Raw genomic sequence first — 27469 nt, 5'->3', positions numbered from 1 at the left:
ATACAGCCTGTAAGATAATGAAAAATGCAGGCTAGGAAAGGAGATGCAAATATCAATGTATTAGAAAAATACATAAAGAGGAGTGATTTGCTTTTATTCATTCAAGGCTAGAAAAAATCAACATACTATTGCAAGCATTCATACACCACCAAATAGAAATAAACAATTCTGACATTAAACGTAAAGGTGACGATGCATTTGTATCATCACCTTGAGAAGGGTCACCGAGGAATTGAGCCCAGGGCTTCTGCACTTAAACACCAGAAACACTCCACTAAACTAAGATGCCTGTTGGTGCCAACAATTCCCAAAGTTAATGCGTGTTCTAGGTGAGCAATGAACAGAATGCAGGGCTCTTTTCAAAGCGAGGTCTGTGAATCAACAGATACATCCACATGCCAATTACTTTAGTGTTTTTAGGAGAATTCACTTTCTTGGAACGAGTCTGCATGAAACCATCTTCAGGGCCTGGACAATTTCATGGCAAAACGGCACCTCTCAACATTGCAGCCAAGACAATATAACAACTGTTTCTGCCCGGTTTCGAACCGGGGACCTTTCGCGTGTGAGGCGAACGTGATAACCACTACACTACAGAAACAGATGTCTACAGTTGATTCTTCTGTGATGAAACTTCTCAAAACAGGCTATTCCAAGGGCCTCTGGTTTTAGATTTCTTTCATGCAACCTTCCCAGACAGCCCTAGCTGAACGCTTGTATATGCCATGCAAGTTCAGCATTTTTGCAAAATGCTTAAAGAGAAATGTTTCCTAGTTGCTCAGGCAGGGCAAGGTTAAAAGCATGAGACTCTAGCAAATATTCATCCACTACTGCAAAGAGAAAATTGATATTGGCTTTGAAATGCATACTGCAATACTACTTTAAAAAAGCACCAATGAAAGGGCTCGTCCGGGATTTGAACCCGGGACCTCTCGCACCCAAAGCGAGAATCATACCCCTAGACCAACGAGCCTTCGAAAGGCCCGCACCTCTGAAAAGCTAATACCAGCTCTAAGCACGCAATGAAGATCATGCTGGGGACTTTTTCATGCTTGGTCTGTGAATATACATGAAATTCAGTGTCAACTTACCCTTTCTCAAATGATATCACTATCATTTATAAGTGTCCCCTTTTATTTTGTCCCAGCATTGGACACGTCTTACAGAAAGTCAGCACTTATTTATCTATTTCTGCATTGGCTAGACCCTAAAGAGAAAGAATAAAAAGCTGTTCATAGCAACATAAGAAACACATGTTGCATTTTCTCTCAAATGCTTATTCCCTTTGTGCAAATCGGAATGCCAAGGTGAATAACTGGGCCACAGATTCTGGCTAATTATCTTTCCCTTGAATGCAAGTAGCAATAAAAACGGCCTAATGCAGGACTAAAGCATTCCATGCAAGCCTCTAACATCATAACATAACTGAGCTGCTGGTAGCAAGCTAAGCAATACCTTCCCAAAATGAGAAGTACATGTGCTAATCCGCTCAATCAGCGCTCGATCAGGCGAGATCAGGCGAGATATAGAAAAGGTGGAAAGGGTCCAAATGGCTGTCCCTTCCTTTTTAGGGTGGGTCCTTCTGACTATCATAGGATTGCTTGTAAGAGTGGCCAGGGTCAGAGAAAAAACTTTCAACCCTTCTTAGTGTTCTATCCAGAAGCAGGCATTTTCTGTGCCTTTAATTTCAGGCTTTTCCCAGCAGTCTCTGTTCTGCCTATGTAAATTAACAAAAGCAGTGCTTATTCATCACTTACTCTAATGTCCTTACTGTCCAGAAAGCTCTGCCTAAGTATGCTTTTTTTCTTTTTCAGTGAAATTCTAAATGTTTTTTCTGCCCAGTCTATGGCAGTAGAATGCTGCTCATGATGCCACATTTTGTTGAATCACCAAGGTACAACTACAGAGGAATATATGAGTCTGAACGACATGGAACTCTTAGCTAACACATCACAATGTGTGATGCTTGCCAACCAAGCACTAGATTCTGGAGCGCTGATGATCAGAACATTCTGCTCCTGAAGGAAAGGAAAGACAGCTTGATGGAAAATAAAGTCTCAGTTTATAGTAACGCTCTCTCTCTCCCAATATCTATCTATCTATCTATCTATCTATCTATCTATCTATCTATCTATCTATCTATCTATCTATCTATCTATCTATCTATCTATCTATCTATCTATCTATCTATCTATCTATCTATCTATCTATCTATCTATCTATCTATCTATCTATCTATCTATCTATCTATCTATCTATCTATCTATCTATCTATCTTTATATATGGATACCTGCGTACACATACATATAGATATGCCATGCATTCCTTTAGATTTGTTCCAACCTCTTACCATTTATTTGAGAATCCCTACTTTTCAAGTGACTGCAAATGAAGTCATTTCCGGCACTTTTTGGCCGGTGCAAGGTAACAAAAACACATGACAACTTTTAATAAAAATCATTGGTCTCTTTGTTAACGCGCACTGTCAAACATGGGGCTTTCACACGTCAGGTAAACATGATAACCAATACACAACAGAAGCAGATGTAGATTGCTTATCAATGCCGGGATAGAACAGTTGTGAATTGAGTAGAAGAAGGGCCCCTGAATTGATACTTATTATATACAGCCTGTAAGATAATGAAAAATGCAGGCTAGGAAAGGAGATGCAAATATCAATGTATTTTAGATTTCTTTCATGCAACCTTCCCAGACAGCCCTAGCTGAACGCTTGTATATGCCATGCAAGTTCAGCATTTTTGCAAAATGCTTAAAGAGAAATGTTTCCTAGTTGCTCAGGCAGGGCAAGGTTAAAAGCATGAGACTCTAGCAAATATTCATCCACTACTGCAAAGAGAAAATTGATATTGGCTTTGAAATGCATACTGCAATACTACTTTAAAAAAGTACCAATGAAAGGGCTCGTCCGGGATTTGAACCCGGGACCTCTCGCACCCTAAGCGAGAATCATACCCCTAGACCAACGAGCCTTCGAAAGGCCCGCACCTCTGAAAAGCTAATACCAGCTCTAAGCACGCAATGAAGATCATGCTGGGGACTTTTTCATGCTTGGTCTGTGAATATACATGAAATTCAGTGTCAACTTACCCTTTCTCAAATGATATCACTATCATTTATAAGTGTCCCCTTTTATTTTGTCCCAGCATTGGACACGTCTTACAGAAAGTCAGCACTTATTTATCTATTTCTGCATTGGCTAGACCCTAAAGAGAAAGAATAAAAAGCTGTTCATAGCAACATAAGAAACACATGTTGCATTTTCTCTCAAATGCTTATTCCCTTTGTGCAAATCGGAATGCCAAGGTGAATAACTGGGCCACAGATTCTGGCTAATTATCTTTCCCTTGAATGCAAGTAGCAATAAAAACGGCCTAATGCAGGACTAAAGCATTCCTTGCAAGCCTCTAACATCATAACATAACTGAGCTGCTGGTAGCAAGCTAAGCAATACCTTCCCAAAATGAGAAGTACATGTGCTAATCCGCTCAATCAGCGCTCGATCAGGCTCGATCAGGCGAGATATAGAAAAGGTGGAAAGGGTCCAAATGGCTGTCCCTTCCTTTTTAGGGTGGGTCCTTCTGACTATCATAGGATTGCTTGTAAGAGTGGCCAGGGTCAGAGAAAAAACTTTCAACCCTTCTTAGTGTTCTATCCAGAAGCAGGCATTTTCTGTGCCTTTAATTTCAGGCTTTTCCCAGCAGTCTCTGTTCTGCCTATGTAAATTAACAAAAGCAGTGCTTATTCATCACTTACTCTAATGTCCTTACTGTCCAGAAAGCTCTGCCTAAGTATGCTTTTTTTCTTTTTCAGTGAAATTCTAAATGTTTTTTCTGCCCAGTCTATGGCAGTAGAATGCTGCTTATGATGCCACATTTTGTTGAATCACCAAGGTACAACTACAGAGGAATATATGAGTCTGAACGACATGGAACTCTTAGCTAACACATCACAATGTGTGATGCTTGCCAACCAAGCACTAGATTCTGGAGCGCTGATGATCAGAACATTCTGCTCCTGAAGGAAAGGAAAGACAGCTTGATGGAAAATAAAGTCTCAGTTTATAGTAACGCTCTCTCTCTCCCAATATCTATCTATCTATCTATCTATCTATTTATCTATCTATCTATCTATCTATCTATCTATCTATCTATCTATCTATCTATCTATCTATCTATCTATCTATCTATCTATCTATCTATCTATCTATCTATCTATCTATCTATCTTTATATATGGATACCTGCGTACACATACATATAGATATGCCATGCATTCCTTTAGATTTGTTCCAACCTCTTACCATTTATTTGAGAATCCCTACTTTTCAAGTGACTGCAAATGAAGTCATTTCCGGCACTTTTTGGCCGGTGCAAGGTAACAAAAACACATGACAACTTTTAATAAAAATCATTGGTCTCTTTGTTAACGCGCACTGTCAAACATGGGGCTTTCACACGTCAGGTAAACATGATAACCAATACACAACAGAAGCAGATGTAGATTGCTTATCAATGCCGGGATAGAACAGTTGTGAATTGAGTAGAAGAAGGGCCCCTGAATTGATACTTATTATATACAGCCTGTAAGATAATGAAAAATGCAGGCTAGGAAAGGAGATGCAAATATCAATGTATTAGAAAAATACATAAAGAGGAGTGATTTGCTTTTATTCATTCAAGGCTAGAAAAAATCAACATACTATTGCAAGCATTCATACACCACCAAATAGAAATAAACAATTCTGACATTAAACGTAAAGGTGACGATGCATTTGTATCATCACCTTGAGAAGGGTCACCGAGGAATTGAGCCCAGGGCTTCTGCACTTAAACACCAGAAACACTCCACTAAACTAAGATGCCTGTTGGTGCCAACAATTCCCAAAGTTAATGCGTGTTCTAGGTGAGCAATGAACAGAATGCAGGGCTCTTTTCAAAGCGAGGTCTGTGAATCAACAGATACATCCACATGCCAATTACTTTAGTGTTTTTAGGAGAATTCACTTTCTTGGAACGAGTCTGCATGAAACCATCTTCAGGGCCTGGACAATTTCATGGCAAAACGGCACCTCTCAACATTGCAGCCAAGACAATATAACAACTGTTTCTGCCCGGTTTCGAACCGGGGACCTTTCGCGTGTGAGGCGAACGTGATAACCACTACACTACAGAAACAGATGTCTACAGTTGATTCTTCTGTGATGAAACTTCTCAAAACAGGCTATTCCAAGGGCCTCTGGTTTTAGATTTCTTTCATGCAACCTTCCCAGACAGCCCTAGCTGAACGCTTGTATATGCCATGCAAGTTCAGCATTTTTGCAAAATGCTTAAAGAGAAATGTTTCCTAGTTGCTCAGGCAGGGCAAGGTTAAAAGCATGAGACTCTAGCAAATATTCATCCACTACTGCAAAGAGAAAATTGATATTGGCTTTGAAATGCATACTGCAATACTACTTTAAAAAAGCACCAATGAAAGGGCTCGTCCGGGATTTGAACCCGGGACCTCTCGCACCCAAAGCGAGAATCATACCCCTAGACCAACGAGCCTTCGAAAGGCCCGCACCTCTGAAAAGCTAATACCAGCTCTAAGCACGCAATGAAGATCATGCTGGGGACTTTTTCATGCTTGGTCTGTGAATATACATGAAATTCAGTGTCAACTTACCCTTTCTCAAATGATATCACTATCATTTATAAGTGTCCCCTTTTATTTTGTCCCAGCATTGGACACGTCTTACAGAAAGTCAGCACTTATTTATCTATTTCTGCATTGGCTAGACCCTAAAGAGAAAGAATAAAAAGCTGTTCATAGCAACATAAGAAACACATGTTGCATTTTCTCTCAAATGCTTATTCCCTTTGTGCAAATCGGAATGCCAAGGTGAATAACTGGGCCACAGATTCTGGCTAATTATCTTTCCCTTGAATGCAAGTAGCAATAAAAACGGCCTAATGCAGGACTAAAGCATTCCATGCAAGCCTCTAACATCATAACATAACTGAGCTGCTGGTAGCAAGCTAAGCAATACCTTCCCAAAATGAGAAGTACATGTGCTAATCCGCTCAATCAGCGCTCGATCAGGCTCGATCAGGCGAGATATAGAAAAGGTGGAAAGGGTCCAAATGGCTGTCCCTTCCTTTTTAGGGTGGGTCCTTCTGACTATCATAGGATTGCTTGTAAGAGTGGCCAGGGTCAGAGAAAAAACTTTCAACCCTTCTTAGTGTTCTATCCAGAAGCAGGCATTTTCTGTGCCTTTAATTTCAGGCTTTTCCCAGCAGTCTCTGTTCTGCCTATGTAAATTAACAAAAGCAGTGCTTATTCATCACTTACTCTAATGTCCTTACTGCCCAGAAAGCTCAGCCTAAGTATGCTTTTTTTCTTTTTCAGTGAAATTCTAAATGTTTTTTCTGCCCAGTCTATGGCAGTAGAATGCTGCTTATGATGCCACATTTTGTTGAATCACCAAGGTACAACTACAGAGGAATATATGAGTCTGAACGACATGGAACTCTTAGCTAACACATCACAATGTGTGATGCTTGCCAACCAAGCACTAGATTCTGGAGCGCTGATGATCAGAACATTCTGCTCCTGAAGGAAAGGAAAGACAGCTTGATGGAAAATAAAGTCTCAGTTTATAGTAACGCTCTCTCTCTCCCAATATCTATCTATCTATCTATCTATCTATCTATCTATCTATCTATCTATCTATCTATCTATCTATCTATCTATCTATCTATCTATCTATCTATCTATCTATCTATCTATCTATCTATCTATCTATCTATCTATCTATCTATCTATCTTTATATATGGATACCTGCGTACACATACATATAGATATGCCATGCATTCCTTTAGATTTGTTCCAACCTCTTACCATTTATTTGAGAATCCCTACTTTTCAAGTGACTGCAAATGAAGTCATTTCCGGCACTTTTTGGCCGGTGCAAGGTAACAAAAACACATGACAACTTTTAATAAAAATCATTGGTCTCTTTGTTAACGCGCACTGTCAAACATGGGGCTTTCACACGTCAGGTAAACATGATAACCAATACACAACAGAAGCAGATGTAGATTGCTTATCAATGCCGGGATAGAACAGTTGTGAATTGAGTAGAAGAAGGGCCCCTGAATTGATACTTATTATATACAGCCTGTAAGATAATGAAAAATGCAGGCTAGGAAAGGAGATGCAAATATCAATGTATTTTAGATTTCTTTCATGCAACCTTCCCAGACAGCCCTAGCTGAACGCTTGTATATGCCATGCAAGTTCAGCATTTTTGCAAAATGCTTAAAGAGAAATGTTTCCTAGTTGCTCAGGCAGGGCAAGGTTAAAAGCATGAGACTCTAGCAAATATTCATCCACTACTGCAAAGAGAAAATTGATATTGGCTTTGAAATGCATACTGCAATACTACTTTAAAAAAGTACCAATGAAAGGGCTCGTCCGGGATTTGAACCCGGGACCTCTCGCACCCTAAGCGAGAATCATACCCCTAGACCAACGAGCCTTCGAAAGGCCCGCACCTCTGAAAAGCTAATACCAGCTCTAAGCACGCAATGAAGATCATGCTGGGGACTTTTTCATGCTTGGTCTGTGAATATACATGAAATTCAGTGTCAACTTACCCTTTCTCAAATGATATCACTATCATTTATAAGTGTCCCCTTTTATTTTGTCCCAGCATTGGACACGTCTTACAGAAAGTCAGCACTTATTTATCTATTTCTGCATTGGCTAGACCCTAAAGAGAAAGAATAAAAAGCTGTTCATAGCAACATAAGAAACACATGTTGCATTTTCTCTCAAATGCTTATTCCCTTTGTGCAAATCGGAATGCCAAGGTGAATAACTGGGCCACAGATTCTGGCTAATTATCTTTCCCTTGAATGCAAGTAGCAATAAAAACGGCCTAATGCAGGACTAAAGCATTCCTTGCAAGCCTCTAACATCATAACATAACTGAGCTGCTGGTAGCAAGCTAAGCAATACCTTCCCAAAATGAGAAGTACATGTGCTAATCCGCTCAATCAGCGCTCGATCAGGCTCGATCAGGCGAGATATAGAAAAGGTGGAAAGGGTCCAAATGGCTGTCCCTTCCTTTTTAGGGTGGGTCCTTCTGACTATCATAGGATTGCTTGTAAGAGTGGCCAGGGTCAGAGAAAAAACTTTCAACCCTTCTTAGTGTTCTATCCAGAAGCAGGCATTTTCTGTGCCTTTAATTTCAGGCTTTTCCCAGCAGTCTCTGTTCTGCCTATGTAAATTAACAAAAGCAGTGCTTATTCATCACTTACTCTAATGTCCTTACTGTCCAGAAAGCTCTGCCTAAGTATGCTTTTTTTCTTTTTCAGTGAAATTCTAAATGTTTTTTCTGCCCAGTCTATGGCAGTAGAATGCTGCTTATGATGCCACATTTTGTTGAATCACCAAGGTACAACTACAGAGGAATATATGAGTCTGAACGACATGGAACTCTTAGCTAACACATCACAACGTGTGATGCTTGCCAACCAAGCACTAGATTCTGGAGCGCTGATGATCAGAACATTCTGCTCCTGAAGGAAAGGAAAGACAGCTTGATGGAAAATAAAGTCTCAGTTTATAGTAACACTCTCTCTCTCCCAATATCTATCTATCTATCTATCTATCTATCTATCTATCTATCTATCTATCTATCTATCTATCTATCTATCTATCTATCTATCTATCTATCTATCTATCTATCTATCTATCTATCTATCTATCTATCTATCTATCTATCTATCTATCTATCTATCTATCTATCTATCTATCTATCTATCTATCTATCTATCTTTATATATGGATACCTGCGTACACATACATATAGATATGCCATGCATTCCTTTAGATTTGTTCCAACCTCTTACCATTTATTTGAGAATCCCTACTTTTCAAGTGACTGCAAATGAAGTCATTTCCGGCACTTTTTGGCCGGTGCAAGGTAACAAAAACACATGACAACTTTTAATAAAAATCATTGGTCTCTTTGTTAACGCGCACTGTCAAACATGGGGCTTTCACACGTCAGGTAAACATGATAACCAATACACAACAGAAGCAGATGTAGATTGATTATCAATGCCGGGATAGAACAGTTGTGAATTAAGTAGAAGAAGGGCCCCTGAATTGATACTTATTATATACAGCCTGTAAGATAATGAAAAATGCAGGCTAGGAAAGGAGATGCAAATATCAATGTATTAGAAAAATACATAAAGAGGAGTGATTTGCTTTTATTCATTCAAGGCTAGAAAAAATCAACATACTATTGCAAGCATTCATACACCACCAAATAGAAATAAACAATTCTGACATTAAACGTAAAGGTGACGATGCATTTGTATCATCACCTTGAGAAGGGTCACCAAGGAATTGAGCCCAGGGCTTCTGCACTTAAACACCAGAAACACTCCACTAAACTAAGATGCCTGTTGGTGCCAACAATTCCCAAAGTTAATGCGTGTTCTAGGTGAGCAATGAACAGAATGCAGGGCTCTTTTCAAAGCGAGGTCTGTGAATCAACAGATACATCCACATGCCAATTACTTTAGTGTTTTTAGGAGAATTCACTTTCTTGGAACGAGTCTGCATGAAACCATCTTCAGGGCCTGGACAATTTCATGGCAAAACGGCACCTCTCAACATTGCAGCCAAGACAATATAACAACTGTTTCTGCCCGGTTTCGAACCGGGGACCTTTCGCGTGTGAGGCGAACGTGATAACCACTACACTACAGAAACAGATGTCTACAGTTGATTCTTCTGTGATGAAACTTCTCAAAACAGGCTATTCCAAGGGCCTCTGGTTTTAGATTTCTTTCATGCAACCTTCCCAGACAGCCCTAGCTGAACGCTTGTATATGCCATGCAAGTTCAGCATTTTTGCAAAATGCTTAAAGAGAAATGTTTCCTAGTTGCTCAGGCAGGGCAAGGTTAAAAGCATGAGACTCTAGCAAATATTCATCCACTACTGCAAAGAGAAAATTGATATTGGCTTTGAAATGCATACTGCAATACTACTTTAAAAAAGCACCAATGAAAGGGCTCGTCCGGGATTTGAACCCGGGACCTCTCGCACCCAAAGCGAGAATCATACCCCTAGACCAACGAGCCTTCGAAAGGCCCGCACCTCTGAAAAGCTAATACCAGCTCTAAGCACGCAATGAAGATCATGCTGGGGACTTTTTCATGCTTGGTCTGTGAATATACATGAAATTCAGTGTCAACTTACCCTTTCTCAAATGATATCACTATCATTTATAAGTGTCCCCTTTTATTTTGTCCCAGCATTGGACACGTCTTACAGAAAGTCAGCACTTATTTATCTATTTCTGCATTGGCTAGACCCTAAAGAGAAAGAATAAAAAGCTGTTCATAGCAACATAAGAAACACATGTTGCATTTTCTCTCAAATGCTTATTCCCTTTGTGCAAATCGGAATGCCAAGGTGAATAACTGGGCCACAGATTCTGGCTAATTATCTTTCCCTTGAATGCAAGTAGCAATAAAAACGGCCTAATGCAGGACTAAAGCATTCCATGCAAGCCTCTAACATCATAACATAACTGAGCTGCTGGTAGCAAGCTAAGCAATACCTTCCCAAAATGAGAAGTACATGTGCTAATCCGCTCAATCAGCGCTCGATCAGGCTCGATCAGGCGAGATATAGAAAAGGTGGAAAGGGTCCAAATGGCTGTCCCTTCCTTTTTAGGGTGGGTCCTTCTGACTATCATAGGATTGCTTGTAAGAGTGGCCAGGGTCAGAGAAAAAACTTTCAACCCTTCTTAGTGTTCTATCCAGAAGCAGGCATTTTCTGTGCCTTTAATTTCAGGCTTTTCCCAGCAGTCTCTGTTCTGCCTATGTAAATTAACAAAAGCAGTGCTTATTCATCACTTACTCTAATGTCCTTACTGTCCAGAAAGCTCTGCCTAAGTATGCTTTTTTTCTTTTTCAGTGAAATTCTAAATGTTTTTTCTGCCCAGTCTATGGCAGTAGAATGCTGCTTATGATGCCACATTTTGTTGAATCACCAAGGTACAACTACAGAGGAATATATGAGTCTGAACGACATGGAACTCTTAGCTAACACATCACAATGTGTGATGCTTGCCAACCAAGCACTAGATTCTGGAGCGCTGATGATCAGAACATTCTGCTCCTGAAGGAAAGGAAAGACAGCTTGATGGAAAATAAAGTCTCAGTTTATAGTAACACTCTCTCTCTCCCAATATCTATCTATCTATCTATCTATCTATCTATCTATCTATCTATCTATCTATCTATCTATCTATCTATCTATCTATCTATCTATCTATCTATCTATCTATCTATCTATCTATCTATCTATCTATCTATCTATCTATCTATCTATCTATCTATCTATCTATCTATCTATCTATCTATCTATCTATCTATCTATCTTTATATATGGATACCTGCGTACACATACATATAGATATGCCATGCATTCCTTTAGATTTGTTCCAACCTCTTACCATTTATTTGAGAATCCCTACTTTTCAAGTGACTGCAAATGAAGTCATTTCCGGCACTTTTTGGCCGGTGCAAGGTAACAAAAACACATGACAACTTTTAATAAAAATCATTGGTCTCTTTGTTAACGCGCACTGTCAAACATGGGGCTTTCACACGTCAGGTAAACATGATAACCAATACACAACAGAAGCAGATGTAGATTGCTTATCAATGCCGGGATAGAACAGTTGTGAATTAAGTAGAAGAAGGGCCCCTGAATTGATACTTATTATATACAGCCTGTAAGATAATGAAAAATGCAGGCTAGGAAAGGAGATGCAAATATCAATGTATTAGAAAAATACATAAAGAGGAGTGATTTGCTTTTATTCATTCAAGGCTAGAAAAAATCAACATACTATTGCAAGCATTCATACACCACCAAATAGAAATAAACAATTCTGACATTAAACGTAAAGGTGACGATGCATTTGTATCATCACCTTGAGAAGGGTCACCGAGGAATTGAGCCCAGGGCTTCTGCACTTAAACACCAGAAACACTCCACTAAACTAAGATGCCTGTTGGTGCCAACAATTCCCAAAGTTAATGCGTGTTCTAGGTGAGCAATGAACAGAATGCAGGGCTCTTTTCAAAGCGAGGTCTGTGAATCAACAGATACATCCACATGCCAATTACTTTAGTGTTTTTAGGAGAATTCACTTTCTTGGAACGAGTCTGCATGAAACCATCTTCAGGGCCTGGACAATTTCATGGCAAAACGGCACCTCTCAACATTGCAGCCAAGACAATATAACAACTGTTTCTGCCCGGTTTCGAACCGGGGACCTTTCGCGTGTGAGGCGAACGTGATAACCACTACACTACAGAAACAGATGTCTACAGTTGATTCTTCTGTGATGAAACTTCTCAAAACAGGCTATTCCAAGGGCCTCTGGTTTTAGATTTCTTTCATGCAACCTTCCCAGACAGCCCTAGCTGAACGCTTGTATATGCCATGCAAGTTCAGCATTTTTGCAAAATGCTTAAAGAGAAATGTTTCCTAGTTGCTCAGGCAGGGCAAGGTTAAAAGCATGAGACTCTAGCAAATATTCATCCACTACTGCAAAGAGAAAATTGATATTGGCTTTGAAATGCATACTGCAATACTACTTTAAAAAAGCACCAATGAAAGGGCTCGTCCGGGATTTGAACCCGGGACCTCTCGCACCCAAAGCGAGAATCATACCCCTAGACCAACGAGCCTTCGAAAGGCCCGCACCTCTGAAAAGCTAATACCAGCTCTAAGCACGCAATGAAGATCATGCTGGGGACTTTTTCATGCTTGGTCTGTGAATATACATGAAATTCAGTGTCAACTTACCCTTTCTCAAATGATATCACTATCATTTATAAGTGTCCCCTTTTATTTTGTCCCAGCATTGGACACGTCTTACAGAAAGTCAGCACTTATTTATCTATTTCTGCATTGGCTAGACCCTAAAGAGAAAGAATAAAAAGCTGTTCATAGCAACATAAGAAACACATGTTGCATTTTCTCTCAAATGCTTATTCCCTTTGTGCAAATCGGAATGCCAAGGTGAATAACTGGGCCACAGATTCTGGCTAATTATCTTTCCCTTGAATGCAAGTAGCAATAAAAACGGCCTAATGCAGGACTAAAGCATTCCATGCAAGCCTCTAACATCATAACATAACTGAGCTGCTGGTAGCAAGCTAAGCAATACCTTCCCAAAATGAGAAGTACATGTGCTAATCCGCTCAATCAGCGCTCGATCAGGCGAGATCAGGCGAGATATAGAAAAGGTGGAAAGGGTCCAAATGGCTGTCCCTTCCTTTTTAGGGTGGGTCCTTCTGACTATCATAGGATTGCTTGTAAGAGTGGCCAGGGTCAGAGAAAAAACTTTCAACCCTTCTTAGTGTTCTATCCAGAAGCAGGCATTTTCTGTGCCTTTAATTTCAGGCTTTTCCCAGCAGTCTCTGTTCTGCCTATGTAAATTAACAAAAGCAGTGCTTATTCATCACTTACTCTAATGTCCTTACTGTCCAGAAAGCTCTGCCTAAGTATGCTTTTTTTCTTTTTCAGTGAAATTCTAAATGTTTTTTCTGCCCAGTCTATGGCAGTAGAATGCTGCTCATGATGCCACATTTTGTTGAATCACCAAGGTACAACTACAGAGGAATATATGAGTCTGAACGACATGGAACTCTTAGCTAACACATCACAATGTGTGATGCTTGCCAACCAAGCACTAGATTCTGGAGCGCTGATGATCAGAACATTCTGCTCCTGAAGGAAAGGAAAGACAGCTTGATGGAAAATAAAGTCTCAGTTTATAGTAACGCTCTCTCTCTCCCAATATCTATCTATCTATCTATCTATCTATCTATCTATCTATCTATCTATCTATCTATCTATCTATCTATCTATCTATCTATCTATCTATCTATCTATCTATCTATCTATCTATCTATCTATCTATCTATCTATCTATCTATCTATCTATCTATCTATCTATCTATCTATCTATCTATCTATCTATCTATCTATCTATCTTTATATATGGATACCTGCGTACACATACATATAGATATGCCATGCATTCCTTTAGATTTGTTCCAACCTCTTACCATTTATTTGAGAATCCCTACTTTTCAAGTGACTGCAAATGAAGTCATTTCCGGCACTTTTTGGCCGGTGCAAGGTAACAAAAACACATGACAACTTTTAATAAAAATCATTGGTCTCTTTGTTAACGCGCACTGTCAAACATGGGGCTTTCACACGTCAGGTAAACATGATAACCAATACACAACAGAAGCAGATGTAGATTGCTTATCAATGCCGGGATAGAACAGTTGTGAATTGAGTAGAAGAAGGGCCCCTGAATTGATACTTATTATATACAGCCTGTAAGATAATGAAAAATGCAGGCTAGGAAAGGAGATGCAAATATCAATGTATTTTAGATTTCTTTCATGCAACCTTCCCAGACAGCCCTAGCTGAACGCTTGTATATGCCATGCAAGTTCAGCATTTTTGCAAAATGCTTAAAGAGAAATGTTTCCTAGTTGCTCAGGCAGGGCAAGGTTAAAAGCATGAGACTCTAGCAAATATTCATCCACTACTGCAAAGAGAAAATTGATATTGGCTTTGAAATGCATACTGCAATACTACTTTAAAAAAGTACCAATGAAAGGGCTCGTCCGGGATTTGAACCCGGGACCTCTCGCACCCTAAGCGAGAATCATACCCCTAGACCAACGAGCCTTCGAAAGGCCCGCACCTCTGAAAAGCTAATACCAGCTCTAAGCACGCAATGAAGATCATGCTGGGGACTTTTTCATGCTTGGTCTGTGAATATACATGAAATTCAGTGTCAACTTACCCTTTCTCAAATGATATCACTATCATTTATAAGTGTCCCCTTTTATTTTGTCCCAGCATTGGACACGTCTTACAGAAAGTCAGCACTTATTTATCTATTTCTGCATTGGCTAGACCCTAAAGAGAAAGAATAAAAAGCTGTTCATAGCAACATAAGAAACACATGTTGCATTTTCTCTCAAATGCTTATTCCCTTTGTGCAAATCGGAATGCCAAGGTGAATAACTGGGCCACAGATTCTGGCTAATTATCTTTCCCTTGAATGCAAGTAGCAATAAAAACGGCCTAATGCAGGACTAAAGCATTCCTTGCAAGCCTCTAACATCATAACATAACTGAGCTGCTGGTAGCAAGCTAAGCAATACCTTCCCAAAATGAGAAGTACATGTGCTAATCCGCTCAATCAGCGCTCGATCAGGCTCGATCAGGCGAGATATAGAAAAGGTGGAAAGGGTCCAAATGGCTGTCCCTTCCTTTTTAGGGTGGGTCCTTCTGACTATCATAGGATTGCTTGTAAGAGTGGCCAGGGTCAGAGAAAAAACTTTCAACCCTTCTTAGTGTTCTATCCAGAAGCAGGCATTTTCTGTGCCTTTAATTTCAGGCTTTTCCCAGCAGTCTCTGTTCTGCCTATGTAAATTAACAAAAGCAGTGCTTATTCATCACTTACTCTAATGTCCTTACTGTCCAGAAAGCTCTGCCTAAGTATGCTTTTTTTCTTTTTCAGTGAAATTCTAAATGTTTTTTCTGCCCAGTCTATGGCAGTAGAATGCTGCTTATGATGCCACATTTTGTTGAATCACCAAGGTACAACTACAGAGGAATATATGAGTCTGAACGACATGGAACTCTTAGCTAACACATCACAATGTGTGATGCTTGCCAACCAAGCACTAGATTCTGGAGCGCTGATGATCAGAACATTCTGCTCCTGAAGGAAAGGAAAGACAGCTTGATGGAAAATAAAGTCTCAGTTTATAGTAACACTCTCTCTCTCCCAATATCTATCTATCTATCTATCTATCTATCTATCTATCTATCTATCTATCTATCTATCTATCTATCTATCTATCTATCTATCTATCTATCTATCTATCTATCTATCTATCTATCTATCTATCTATCTATCTATCTATCTATCTATCTATCTATCTATCTATCTATCTATCTATCTATCTATCTATCTATCTATCTTTATATATGGATACCTGCGTACACATACATATAGATATGCCATGCATTCCTTTAGATTTGTTCCAACCTCTTACCATTTATTTGAGAATCCCTACTTTTCAAGTGACTGCAAATGAAGTCATTTCCGGCACTTTTTGGCCGGTGCAAGGTAACAAAAACACATGACAACTTTTAATAAAAATCATTGGTCTCTTTGTTAACGCGCACTGTCAAACATGGGGCTTTCACACGTCAGGTAAACATGATAACCAATACACAACAGAAGCAGATGTAGATTGCTTATCAATGCCGGGATAGAACAGTTGTGAATTAAGTAGAAGAAGGGCCCCTGAATTGATACTTATTATATACAGCCTGTAAGATAATGAAAAATGCAGGCTAGGAAAGGAGATGCAAATATCAATGTATTAGAAAAATACATAAAGAGGAGTGATTTGCTTTTATTCATTCAAGGCTAGAAAAAATCAACATACTATTGCAAGCATTCATACACCACCAAATAGAAATAAACAATTCTGACATTAAACGTAAAGGTGACGATGCATTTGTATCATCACCTTGAGAAGGGTCACCAAGGAATTGAGCCCAGGGCTTCTGCACTTAAACACCAGAAACACTCCACTAAACTAAGATGCCTGTTGGTGCCAACAATTCCCAAAGTTAATGCGTGTTCTAGGTGAGCAATGAACAGAATGCAGGGCTCTTTTCAAAGCGAGGTCTGTGAATCAACAGATACATCCACATGCCAATTACTTTAGTGTTTTTAGGAGAATTCACTTTCTTGGAACGAGTCTGCATGAAACCATCTTCAGGGCCTGGACAATTTCATGGCAAAACGGCACCTCTCAACATTGCAGCCAAGACAATATAACAACTGTTTCTGCCCGGTTTCGAACCAGGGACCTTTCGCGTGTGAGGCGAACGTGATAACCACTACACTACAGAAACAGATGTCTACAGTTGATTCTTCTGTGATGAAACTTCTCAAAACAGGCTATTCCAAGGGCCTCTGGTTTTAGATTTCTTTCATGCAACCTTCCCAGACAGCCCTAGCTGAACGCTTGTATATGCCATGCAAGTTCAGCATTTTTGCAAAATGCTTAAAGAGAAATGTTTCCTAGTTGCTCAGGCAGGGCAAGGTTAAAAGCATGAGACTCTAGCAAATATTCATCCACTACTGCAAAGAGAAAATTGATATTGGCTTTGAAATGCATACTGCAATACTACTTTAAAAAAGCACCAATGAAAGGGCTCGTCCGGGATTTGAACCCGGGACCTCTCGCACCCAAAGCGAGAATCATACCCCTAGACCAACGAGCCTTCGAAAGGCCCGCACCTCTGAAAAGCTAATACCAGCTCTAAGCACGCAATGAAGATCATGCTGGGGACTTTTTCATGCTTGGTCTGTGAATATACATGAAATTCAGTGTCAACTTACCCTTTCTCAAATGATATCACTATCATTTATAAGTGTCCCCTTTTATTTTGTCCCAGCATTGGACACGTCTTACAGAAAGTCAGCACTTATTTATCTATTTCTGCATTGGCTAGACCCTAAAGAGAAAGAATAAAAAGCTGTTCATAGCAACATAAGAAACACATGTTGCATTTTCTCTCAAATGCTTATTCCCTTTGTGCAAATCGGAATGCCAAGGTGAATAACTGGGCCACAGATTCTGGCTAATTATCTTTCCCTTGAATGCAAGTAGCAATAAAAACGGCCTAATGCAGGACTAAAGCATTCCATGCAAGCCTCTAACATCATAACATAACTGAGCTGCTGGTAGCAAGCTAAGCAATACCTTCCCAAAATGAGAAGTACATGTGCTAATCCGCTCAATCAGCGCTCGATCAGGCTCGATCAGGCGAGATATAGAAAAGGTGGAAAGGGTCCAAATGGCTGTCCCTTCCTTTTTAGGGTGGGTCCTTCTGACTATCATAGGATTGCTTGTAAGAGTGGCCAGGGTCAGAGAAAAAACTTTCAACCCTTCTTAGTGTTCTATCCAGAAGCAGGCATTTTCTGTGCCTTTAATTTCAGGCTTTTCCCAGCAGTCTCTGTTCTGCCTATGTAAATTAACAAAAGCAGTGCTTATTCATCACTTACTCTAATGTCCTTACTGTCCAGAAAGCTCTGCCTAAGTATGCTTTTTTTCTTTTTCAGTGAAATTCTAAATGTTTTTTCTGCCCAGTCTATGGCAGTAGAATGCTGCTTATGATGCCACATTTTGTTGAATCACCAAGGTACAACTACAGAGGAATATATGAGTCTGAACGACATGGAACTCTTAGCTAACACATCACAATGTGTGATGCTTGCCAACCAAGCACTAGATTCTGGAGCGCTGATGATCAGAACATTCTGCTCCTGAAGGAAAGGAAAGACAGCTTGATGGAAAATAAAGTCTCAGTTTATAGTAACACTCTCTCTCTCCCAATATCTATCTATCTATCTATCTATCTATCTATCTATCTATCTATCTATCTATCTATCTATCTATCTATCTATCTATCTATCTATCTATCTATCTATCTATCTATCTATCTATCTATCTATCTATCTATCTATCTATCTATCTATCTATCTATCTATCTTTATATATGGATACCTGCGTACACATACATATAGATATGCCATGCATTCCTTTAGATTTGTTCCAACCTCTTACCATTTATTTGAGAATCCCTACTTTTCAAGTGACTGCAAATGAAGTCATTTCCGGCACTTTTTGGCCGGTGCAAGGTAACAAAAACACATGACAACTTTTAATAAAAATCATTGGTCTCTTTGTTAACGCGCACTGTCAAACATGGGGCTTTCACACGTCAGGTAAACATGATAACCAATACACAACAGAAGCAGATGTAGATTGCTTATCAATGCCGGGATAGAACAGTTGTGAATTAAGTAGAAGAAGGGCCCCTGAATTGATACTTATTATATACAGCCTGTAAGATAATGAAAAATGCAGGCTAGGAAAGGAGATGCAAATATCAATGTATTAGAAAAATACATAAAGAGGAGTGATTTGCTTTTATTCATTCAAGGCTAGAAAAAATCAACATACTATTGCAAGCATTCATACACCACCAAATAGAAATAAACAATTCTGACATTAAACGTAAAGGTGACGATGCATTTGTATCATCACCTTGAGAAGGGTCACCGAGGAATTGAGCCCAGGGCTTCTGCACTTAAACACCAGAAACACTCCACTAAACTAAGATGCCTGTTGGTGCCAACAATTCCCAAAGTTAATGCGTGTTCTAGGTGAGCAATGAACAGAATGCAGGGCTCTTTTCAAAGCGAGGTCTGTGAATCAACAGATACATCCACATGCCAATTACTTTAGTGTTTTTAGGAGAATTCACTTTCTTGGAACGAGTCTGCATGAAACCATCTTCAGGGCCTGGACAATTTCATGGCAAAACGGCACCTCTCAACATTGCAGCCAAGACAATATAACAACTGTTTCTGCCCGGTTTCGAACCGGGGACCTTTCGCGTGTGAGGCGAACGTGATAACCACTACACTACAGAAACAGATGTCTACAGTTGATTCTTCTGTGATGAAACTTCTCAAAACAGGCTATTCCAAGGGCCTCTGGTTTTAGATTTCTTTCATGCAACCTTCCCAGACAGCCCTAGCTGAACGCTTGTATATGCCATGCAAGTTCAGCATTTTTGCAAAATGCTTAAAGAGAAATGTTTCCTAGTTGCTCAGGCAGGGCAAGGTTAAAAGCATGAGACTCTAGCAAATATTCATCCACTACTGCAAAGAGAAAATTGATATTGGCTTTGAAATGCATACTGCAATACTACTTTAAAAAAGCACCAATGAAAGGGCTCGTCCGGGATTTGAACCCGGGACCTCTCGCACCCAAAGCGAGAATCATACCCCTAGACCAACGAGCCTTCGAAAGGCCCGCACCTCTGAAAAGCTAATACCAGCTCTAAGCACGCAATGAAGATCATGCTGGGGACTTTTTCATGCTTGGTCTGTGAATATACATGAAATTCAGTGTCAACTTACCCTTTCTCAAATGATATCACTATCATTTATAAGTGTCCCCTTTTATTTTGTCCCAGCATTGGACACGTCTTACAGAAAGTCAGCACTTATTTATCTATTTCTGCATTGGCTAGACCCTAAAGAGAAAGAATAAAAAGCTGTTCATAGCAACATAAGAAACACATGTTGCATTTTCTCTCAAATGCTTATTCCCTTTGTGCAAATCGGAATGCCAAGGTGAATAACTGGGCCACAGATTCTGGCTAATTATCTTTCCCTTGAATGCAAGTAGCAATAAAAACGGCCTAATGCAGGACTAAAGCATTCCATGCAAGCCTCTAACATCATAACATAACTGAGCTGCTGGTAGCAAGCTAAGCAATACCTTCCCAAAATGAGAAGTACATGTGCTAATCCGCTCAATCAGCGCTCGATCAGGCGAGATCAGGCGAGATATAGAAAAGGTGGAAAGGGTCCAAATGGCTGTCCCTTCCTTTTTAGGGTGGGTCCTTCTGACTATCATAGGATTGCTTGTAAGAGTGGCCAGGGTCAGAGAAAAAACTTTCAACCCTTCTTAGTGTTCTATCCAGAAGCAGGCATTTTCTGTGCCTTTAATTTCAGGCTTTTCCCAGCAGTCTCTGTTCTGCCTATGTAAATTAACAAAAGCAGTGCTTATTCATCACTTACTCTAATGTCCTTACTGTCCAGAAAGCTCTGCCTAAGTATGCTTTTTTTCTTTTTCAGTGAAATTCTAAATGTTTTTTCTGCCCAGTCTATGGCAGTAGAATGCTGCTCATGATGCCACATTTTGTTGAATCACCAAGGTACAACTACAGAGGAATATATGAGTCTGAACGACATGGAACTCTTAGCTAACACATCACAATGTGTGATGCTTGCCAACCAAGCACTAGATTCTGGAGCGCTGATGATCAGAACATTCTGCTCCTGAAGGAAAGGAAAGACAGCTTGATGGAAAATAAAGTCTCAGTTTATAGTAACGCTCTCTCTCTCCCAATATCTATCTATCTATCTATCTATCTATCTATCTATCTATCTATCTATCTATCTATCTATCTATCTATCTATCTATCTATCTATCTATCTATCTATCTATCTATCTATCTATCTATCTATCTATCTATCTATCTATCTATCTATCTATCTATCTATCTATCTATCTATCTATCTATCTATCTATCTATCTATCTATCTATCTATCTATCTATCTTTATATATGGATACCTGCGTACACATACATATAGATATGCCATGCATTCCTTTAGATTTGTTCCAACCTCTTACCATTTATTTGAGAATCCCTACTTTTCAAGTGACTGCAAATGAAGTCATTTCCGGCACTTTTTGGCCGGTGCAAGGTAACAAAAACACATGACAACTTTTAATAAAAATCATTGGTCTCTTTGTTAACGCGCACTGTCAAACATGGGGCTTTCACACGTCAGGTAAACATGATAACCAATACACAACAGAAGCAGATGTAGATTGCTTATCAATGCCGGGATAGAACAGTTGTGAATTGAGTAGAAGAAGGGCCCCTGAATTGATACTTATTATATACAGCCTGTAAGATAATGAAAAATGCAGGCTAGGAAAGGAGATGCAAATATCAATGTATTTTAGATTTCTTTCATGCAACCTTCCCAGACAGCCCTAGCTGAACGCTTGTATATGCCATGCAAGTTCAGCATTTTTGCAAAATGCTTAAAGAGAAATGTTTCCTAGTTGCTCAGGCAGGGCAAGGTTAAAAGCATGAGACTCTAGCAAATATTCATCCACTACTGCAAAGAGAAAATTGATATTGGCTTTGAAATGCATACTGCAATACTACTTTAAAAAAGTACCAATGAAAGGGCTCGTCCGGGATTTGAACCCGGGACCTCTCGCACCCTAAGCGAGAATCATACCCCTAGACCAACGAGCCTTCGAAAGGCCGGCACCTCTGAAAAGCTAATACCAGCTCTAAGCACGCAATGAAGATCATGCTGGGGACTTTTTCATGCTTGGTCTGTGAATATACATGAAATTCAGTGTCAACTTACCCTTTCTCAAATGATATCACTATCATTTATAAGTATCCCCTTTTATTTTGTCCCAGCATTGGACACGTCTTACAGAAAGTCAGCACTTATTTATCTATTTCTGCATTGGCTAGACCCTAAAGAGAAAGAATAAAAAGCTGTTCATAGCAACATAAGAAACACATGTTGCATTTTCTCTCAAATGCTTATTCCCTTTGTGCAAATCGGAATGCCAAGGTGAATAACTGGGCCACAGATTCTGGCTAATTATCTTTCCCTTGAATGCAAGTAGCAATAAAAACAGCCTAATGCAGGACTAAAGCATTCCTTGCAAGCCTCTAACATCATAACATAACTGAGCTGCTGGTAGCAAGCTAAGCAATACCGTCCCAAAATGAGAAGTACATGTGCTAATCCGCTCAATCAGCGCTCGATCAGGCTCGATCAGGCGAGATATAGAAAAGGTGGAAAGGGTCCAAATGGCTGTCCCTTCCTTTTTAGGGTGGGTCCTTCTGACTATCATAGGATTGCTTGTAAGAGTGGCCAGGGTCAGAGAAAAAACTTTCAACCCTTCTTAGTGTTCTATCCAGAAGCAGGCATTTTCTGTGCCTTTAATTTCAGGCTTTTCCCAGCAGTCTCTGTTCTGCCTATGTAAATTAACAAAAGCAGTGCTTATTCATCACTTACTCTAATGTCCTTACTGTCCAGAAAGCTCTGCCTAAGTATGCTTTTTTTCTTTTTCAGTGAAATTCTAAATGTTTTTTCTGCCCAGTCTATGGCAGTAGAATGCTGCTTATGATGCCACATTTTGTTGAATCACCAAGGTACAACTACAGAGGAATAAATGAGTCTGAACGACATGGAACTCTTAGCTAACACATCACAATGTGTGATGCTTGCCAACCAAGCACTAGATTCTGGAGCGCTGATGATCAGAACATTCTGCTCCTGAAGGAAAGGAAAGACAGCTTGATGGAAAATAAAGTCTCAGTTTATAGTAACACTCTCTCTCTCCCAATATCTATCTATCTATCTATCTATCTATCTATCTATCTATCTATCTATCTATCTATCTATCTATCTATCTATCTATCTATCTATCTATCTATCTATCTATCTATCTATCTATCTATCTATCTATCTTTATATATGGATACCTGCGTACACATACATATAGATATGCCATGCATTCCTTTAGATTTGTTCCAACCTCTTACCATTTATTTGAGAATCCCTACTTTTCAAGTGACTGCAAATGAAGTCATTTCCGGCACTTTTTGGCCGGTGCAAGGTAACAAAAACACATGACAACTTTTAATAAAAATCATTGGTCTCTTTGTTAACGCGCACTGTCAAACATGGGGCTTTCACACGTCAGGTAAACATGATAACCAATACACAACAGAAGCAGATGTAGATTGCTTATCAATGCCGGGATAGAACAGTTGTGAATTGAGTAGAAGAAGGGCCCCTGAATTGATACTTATTATATACAGCCTGTAAGATAATGAAAAATGCAGGCTAGGAAAGGAGATGCAAATATCAATGTATTAGAAAAATACATAAAGAGGAGTGATTTGCTTTTATTCATTCAAGGCTAGAAAAAATCAACATACTATTGCAAGCATTCATACACCACCAAATAGAAATAAACAATTCTGACATTAAACGTAAAGGTGACGATGCATTTGTATCATCACCTTGAGAAGGGTCACCGAGGAATTGAGCCCAGGGCTTCTGCACTTAAACACCAGAAACACTCCACTAAACTAAGATGCCTGTTGGTGCCAACAATTCCCAAAGTTAATGCGTGTTCTAGGTGAGCAATGAACAGAATGCAGGGCTCTTTTCAAAGCGAGGTCTGTGAATCAACAGATACATCCACATGCCAATTACTTTAGTGTTTTTAGGAGAATTCACTTTCTTGGAACGAGTCTGCATGAAACCATCTTCAGGGCCTGGACAATTTCATGGCAAAACGGCACCTCTCAACATTGCAGCCAAGACAATATAACAACTGTTTCTGCCCGGTTTCGAACCGGGGACCTTTCGCGTGTGAGGCGAACGTGATAACCACTACACTACAGAAACAGATGTCTACAGTTGATTCTTCTGTGATGAAACTTCTCAAAACAGGCTATTCCAAGGGCCTCTGGTTTTAGATTTCTTTCATGCAACCTTCCCAGACAGCCCTAGCTGAACGCTTGTATATGCCATGCAAGTTCAGCATTTTTGCAAAATGCTTAAAGAGAAATGTTTCCTAGTTGCTCAGGCAGGGCAAGGTTAAAAGCATGAGACTCTAGCAAATATTCATCCACTACTGCAAAGAGAAAATTGATATTGGCTTTGAAATGCATACTGCAATACTACTTTAAAAAAGCACCAATGAAAGGGCTCGTCCGGGATTTGAACCCGGGACCTCTCGCACCCAAAGCGAGAATCATACCCCTAGACCAACGAGCCTTCGAAAGGCCCGCACCTCTGAAAAGCTAATACCAGCTCTAAGCACGCAATGAAGATCATGCTGGGGACGTTTTCATGCTTGGTCTGTGAATATACATGAAATTCAGTGTCAACTTACCCTTTCTCAAATGATATCACTATCATTTATAAGTGTCCCCTTTTATTTTGTCCCAGCATTGGACACGTCTTACAGAAAGTCAGCACTTATTTATCTATTTCTGCATTGGCTAGACCCTAAAGAGAAAGAATAAAAAGCTGTTCATAGCAACATAAGAAACACATGTTGCATTTTCTCTCAAATGCTTATTCCCTTTGTGCAAATCGGAATGCCAAGGTGAATAACTGGGCCACAGATTCTGGCTAATTATCTTTCCCTTGAATGCAAGTAGCAATAAAAACGGCCTAATGCAGGACTAAAGCATTCCATGCAAGCCTCTAACATCATAACATAACTGAGCTGCTGGTAGCAAGCTAAGCAATACCTTCCCAAAATGAGAAGTACATGTGCTAATCCGCTCAATCAGCGCTCGATCAGGCTCGATCAGGCGAGATATAGAAAAGGTGGAAAGGGTCCAAATGGCTGTCCCTTCCTTTTTAGGGTGGGTCCTTCTGACTATCATAGGATTGCTTGTAAGAGTGGCCAGGGTCAGAGAAAAAACTTTCAACCCTTCTTAGTGTTCTATCCAGAAGCAGGCATTTTCTGTGCCTTTAATTTCAGGCTTTTCCCAGCAGTCTCTGTTCTGCCTATGTACATTAACAAAAGCAGTGCTTATTCATCACTTACTCTAATGTCCTTACTGTCCAGAAAGCTCTGCCTAAGTATGCTTTTTTTCTTTTTCAGTGAAATTCTAAATGTTTTTTCTGCCCAGTCTATGGCAGTAGAATGCTGCTTATGATGCCACATTTTGTTGAATCACCAAGGTACAACTACAGAGGAATATATGAGTCTGAACGACATGGAACTCTTAGCTAACACATCACAATGTGTGATGCTTGCCAACCAAGCACTAGATTCTGGAGCGCTGATGATCAGAACATTCTGCTCCTGAAGGAAAGGAAAGACAGCTTGATGGAAAATAAAGTCTCAGTTTATAGTAACGCTCTCTCTCTCCCAATATCTATCTATCTATCTATCTATCTATCTATCTATCTATCTATCTATCTATCTATCTATCTATCTATCTATCTATCTATCTATCTATCTATCTATCTATCTATCTATCTATCTATCTATCTATCTATCTATCTATCTATCTATCTATCTATCTATCTATCTTTATATATGGATACCTGCGTACACATACATATAGATATGCCATGCATTCCTTTAGATTTGTTCCAACCTCTTACCATTTATTTGAGAATCCCTACTTTTCAAGTGACTGCAAATGAAGTCATTTCCGGCACTTTTTGGCCGGTGCAAGGTAACAAAAACACATGACAACTTTTAATAAAAATCATTGGTCTCTTTGTTAACGCGCACTGTCAAACATGGGGCTTTCACACGTCAGGTAAACATGATAACCAATACACAACAGAAGCAGATGTAGATTGCTTATCAATGCCGGGATAGAACAGTTGTGAATTGAGTAGAAGAAGGGCCCCTGAATTGATACTTATTATATACAGCCTGTAAGATAATGAAAAATGCAGGCTAGGAAAGGAGATGCAAATATCAATGTATTTTAGATTTCTTTCATGCAACCTTCCCAGACAGCCCTAGCTGAACGCTTGTATATGCCATGCAAGTTCAGCATTTTTGCAAAATGCTTAAAGAGAAATGTTTCCTAGTTGCTCAGGCAGGGCAAGGTTAAAAGCATGAGACTCTAGCAAATATTCATCCACTACTGCAAAGAGAAAATTGATATTGGCTTTGAAATGCATACTGCAATACTACTTTAAAAAAGTACCAATGAAAGGGCTCGTCCGGGATTTGAACCCGGGACCTCTCGCACCCTAAGCGAGAATCATACCCCTAGACCAACGAGCCTTCGAAAGGCCCGCACCTCTGAAAAGCTAATACCAGCTCTAAGCACGCAATGAAGATCATGCTGGGGACTTTTTCATGCTTGGTCTGTGAATATACATGAAATTCAGTGTCAACTTACCCTTTCTCAAATGATATCACTATCATTTATAAGTGTCCCCTTTTATTTTGTCCCAGCATTGGACACGTCTTACAGAAAGTCAGCACTTATTTATCTATTTCTGCATTGGCTAGACCCTAAAGAGAAAGAATAAAAAGCTGTTCATAGCAACATAAGAAACACATGTTGCATTTTCTCTCAAATGCTTATTCCCTTTGTGCAAATCGGAATGCCAAGGTGAATAACTGGGCCACAGATTCTGGCTAATTATCTTTCCCTTGAATGCAAGTAGCAATAAAAACGGCCTAATGCAGGACTAAAGCATTCCTTGCAAGCCTCTAACATCATAACATAACTGAGCTGCTGGTAGCAAGCTAAGCAATACCTTCCCAAAATGAGAAGTACATGTGCTAATCCGCTCAATCAGCGCTCGATCAGGCTCGATCAGGCGAGATATAGAAAAGGTGGAAAGGGTCCAAATGGCTGTCCCTTCCTTTTTAGGGTGGGTCCTTCTGACTATCATAGGATTGCTTGTAAGAGTGGCCAGGGTCAGAGAAAAAACTTTCAACCCTTCTTAGTGTTCTATCCAGAAGCAGGCATTTTCTGTGCCTTTAATTTCAGGCTTTTCCCAGCAGTCTCTGTTCTGCCTATGTAAATTAACAAAAGCAGTGCTTATTCATCACTTACTCTAATGTCCTTACTGTCCAGAAAGCTCTGCCTAAGTATGCTTTTTTTCTTTTT

General features: G+C 39.7%; 19 non-coding genes across 19 annotated transcripts; all 19 read right to left on the bottom strand.

The window, feature by feature from the left end:
- Window positions 1–528: 528 nt before the first annotated feature.
- On the bottom strand, window positions 529–601 carry TRNAV-CAC (transfer RNA valine (anticodon CAC)). Its single transcript has one exon. It is a non-coding gene; the product is annotated as a tRNA-Val (tRNA).
- A 300-nt stretch (window positions 602–901) lies between these two features.
- Window positions 902–973, bottom strand: TRNAP-UGG (transfer RNA proline (anticodon UGG)). The gene has a single exon. It is a non-coding gene; the product is annotated as a tRNA-Pro (tRNA).
- Window positions 974–2919: 1946 nt separating this feature from the next.
- On the bottom strand, window positions 2920–2991 carry TRNAP-AGG (transfer RNA proline (anticodon AGG)). The gene has a single exon. It is a non-coding gene; the product is annotated as a tRNA-Pro (tRNA).
- Window positions 2992–5122: 2131 nt separating this feature from the next.
- Window positions 5123–5195, bottom strand: TRNAV-CAC (transfer RNA valine (anticodon CAC)). The gene has a single exon. It is a non-coding gene; the product is annotated as a tRNA-Val (tRNA).
- Window positions 5196–5495: 300 nt separating this feature from the next.
- Window positions 5496–5567, bottom strand: TRNAP-UGG (transfer RNA proline (anticodon UGG)). The gene has a single exon. It is a non-coding gene; the product is annotated as a tRNA-Pro (tRNA).
- Window positions 5568–7469: 1902 nt separating this feature from the next.
- TRNAP-AGG (transfer RNA proline (anticodon AGG)) lies at window positions 7470–7541 on the bottom strand. Its single transcript has one exon. It is a non-coding gene; the product is annotated as a tRNA-Pro (tRNA).
- A 2179-nt stretch (window positions 7542–9720) lies between these two features.
- Window positions 9721–9793, bottom strand: TRNAV-CAC (transfer RNA valine (anticodon CAC)). The gene has a single exon. It is a non-coding gene; the product is annotated as a tRNA-Val (tRNA).
- A 300-nt stretch (window positions 9794–10093) lies between these two features.
- On the bottom strand, window positions 10094–10165 carry TRNAP-UGG (transfer RNA proline (anticodon UGG)). Its single transcript has one exon. It is a non-coding gene; the product is annotated as a tRNA-Pro (tRNA).
- A 2183-nt stretch (window positions 10166–12348) lies between these two features.
- TRNAV-CAC (transfer RNA valine (anticodon CAC)) lies at window positions 12349–12421 on the bottom strand. Its single transcript has one exon. It is a non-coding gene; the product is annotated as a tRNA-Val (tRNA).
- Window positions 12422–12721: 300 nt separating this feature from the next.
- Window positions 12722–12793, bottom strand: TRNAP-UGG (transfer RNA proline (anticodon UGG)). The gene has a single exon. It is a non-coding gene; the product is annotated as a tRNA-Pro (tRNA).
- A 1954-nt stretch (window positions 12794–14747) lies between these two features.
- Window positions 14748–14819, bottom strand: TRNAP-AGG (transfer RNA proline (anticodon AGG)). The gene has a single exon. It is a non-coding gene; the product is annotated as a tRNA-Pro (tRNA).
- A 2183-nt stretch (window positions 14820–17002) lies between these two features.
- TRNAV-CAC (transfer RNA valine (anticodon CAC)) lies at window positions 17003–17075 on the bottom strand. The gene has a single exon. It is a non-coding gene; the product is annotated as a tRNA-Val (tRNA).
- A 300-nt stretch (window positions 17076–17375) lies between these two features.
- Window positions 17376–17447, bottom strand: TRNAP-UGG (transfer RNA proline (anticodon UGG)). Its single transcript has one exon. It is a non-coding gene; the product is annotated as a tRNA-Pro (tRNA).
- Window positions 17448–19594: 2147 nt separating this feature from the next.
- TRNAV-CAC (transfer RNA valine (anticodon CAC)) lies at window positions 19595–19667 on the bottom strand. The gene has a single exon. It is a non-coding gene; the product is annotated as a tRNA-Val (tRNA).
- Window positions 19668–19967: 300 nt separating this feature from the next.
- Window positions 19968–20039, bottom strand: TRNAP-UGG (transfer RNA proline (anticodon UGG)). The gene has a single exon. It is a non-coding gene; the product is annotated as a tRNA-Pro (tRNA).
- A 1970-nt stretch (window positions 20040–22009) lies between these two features.
- Window positions 22010–22081, bottom strand: TRNAP-AGG (transfer RNA proline (anticodon AGG)). Its single transcript has one exon. It is a non-coding gene; the product is annotated as a tRNA-Pro (tRNA).
- A 2115-nt stretch (window positions 22082–24196) lies between these two features.
- TRNAV-CAC (transfer RNA valine (anticodon CAC)) lies at window positions 24197–24269 on the bottom strand. Its single transcript has one exon. It is a non-coding gene; the product is annotated as a tRNA-Val (tRNA).
- Window positions 24270–24569: 300 nt separating this feature from the next.
- TRNAP-UGG (transfer RNA proline (anticodon UGG)) lies at window positions 24570–24641 on the bottom strand. The gene has a single exon. It is a non-coding gene; the product is annotated as a tRNA-Pro (tRNA).
- A 1918-nt stretch (window positions 24642–26559) lies between these two features.
- On the bottom strand, window positions 26560–26631 carry TRNAP-AGG (transfer RNA proline (anticodon AGG)). The gene has a single exon. It is a non-coding gene; the product is annotated as a tRNA-Pro (tRNA).
- Window positions 26632–27469: the final 838 nt, after the last annotated feature.

The sequence above is a fragment of the Lissotriton vulgaris genome, unplaced genomic scaffold (assembly GCF_964263255.1).
Source record: "Lissotriton vulgaris unplaced genomic scaffold, aLisVul1.2 SCAFFOLD_595, whole genome shotgun sequence".
Taxonomy (NCBI): Eukaryota; Metazoa; Chordata; class Amphibia; order Caudata; family Salamandridae; genus Lissotriton; species Lissotriton vulgaris.
Note: the sequence above shows the minus strand (reverse complement) of the source record. Positions and strands in the feature narration are given on the sequence as shown.